Consider the following 1362-nt stretch of genomic DNA (forward strand, 5'->3'; position numbering starts at 1 on the left):
TTTTTTCCCCCCAACATTTAATCCCATCTTGAATGAACATTTCAACCTCTACTTTTTTGTTTGCATTTTTCTAGAATGCCCTTGTCCGTCCTTTTATTTTCAAACTTGCCCACATAATTTTAATTGAGCACTCTTGTCTTATATACAGAACATACAATGTGGAATTGTTCTAAATAATTCAATGACTTTTAAAAAATAGATGTTTTAGCGCACTTATATTTATTGGTATAACAGATGTGTCTTACTTTTATTATCAAAATTACTATTTTTCTCTTACTTTCAATATATATATATTTTTTATTTTGGGGGTGTTTTTAATGATTTTGACTCAAGATCTAGAATCTCAGCTTCTGGAAGAACCACTTGTTTTTGCCTCTCTAGTACCTCTCCTCAAATTTGACCTTGGCCTCCCGACAGGCCTGTGTTTAAGAGCAGGGTCTCTGAAGACATCCTTGTTGACGATAGTTTTGCTCAAGGGGATGTCTACGGAGTACCTCGTGGGCATGAGGTGATTATAGTGATGCACCTTCACAAAAGACTTGATCTTTGACCTCTTGGCAATTTTCTTCTTGCCCATGGCAGCTGTCACTTTGCGGGGGTATCGGTCGATTCCAGCCACCAGGGCGTGGCTGTAGGGGCGGTCCGAGGTGCCATCGCCAATGTTCTTCACGCTGACGGCGTTGCGTCCCGAATAGCGTCCCGCCAGGACCAGCACCACCTTCCCGGGTTTCATGAACTTGCCCATTTCGACAACAGGCTCTCGGGCCGACAGCAGAAAGGAAGAACCAGCCGCTTTCAATATATTTTGTCATGTTTCACTCTGTGCTCTGTGTTTATTTTGTGGTGCCCTGGGTGTTGCTCCAGTAATTTGTAAAGCTTGTATGAGGAGGCTTCAAGAAATTCATGGAATTATGGATTGAAAAGATAAGGGGCTTTACCTACAAATTTTTGAAGCCTTGTATTTATCTTTGAGTAGTTACCTTTGTATTGAAATATATTGAAATATATTTTAAGCATCCATGTATTTAGATAGTAGCTAGCTTGTTAGCTGCAATTGTGCAACCTGATTCATGTCTGTCCCAGGTGTGCCAAGTAGAAGTACTTGGTGGAATTTTCTAGGCTGTGACCTTTGGGAAGCGGATCGCCAGCCCTATTTCCCTAGGTACCCCTGGGTGTGCAGGAACTGCCAGCCTCCCAGGTAGTCATGTAGCCCGTAACCACTCAGGGACTCCTCTAGACCTGCTGGAAGGATGTGACCTGTAGAGGCTCCCAGATTTGTCCCCTGAAGAGTCAGTGAATTCGGGAGGAGGTTCAGGAGTTTCTACATAGCTCCTAGTTATTCAACAATGATGACATCAGTAC

At 42.8% G+C, this 1362-nt stretch overlaps 1 pseudogene; it reads right to left on the reverse strand.

Annotated features, from left to right (window-relative positions):
• Positions 1-335: 335 nt before the first annotated feature.
• On the reverse strand, positions 336-778 carry LOC101645922 (annotated as a pseudogene).
• Positions 779-1362: the final 584 nt, after the last annotated feature.

The sequence above is a fragment of the Echinops telfairi genome, unplaced genomic scaffold, assembly GCF_000313985.2.
Source record: "Echinops telfairi isolate 266 unplaced genomic scaffold, ASM31398v2 ScPeMD7_70;HRSCAF=299, whole genome shotgun sequence".
Taxonomy (NCBI): domain Eukaryota; kingdom Metazoa; phylum Chordata; class Mammalia; order Afrosoricida; family Tenrecidae; genus Echinops; species Echinops telfairi.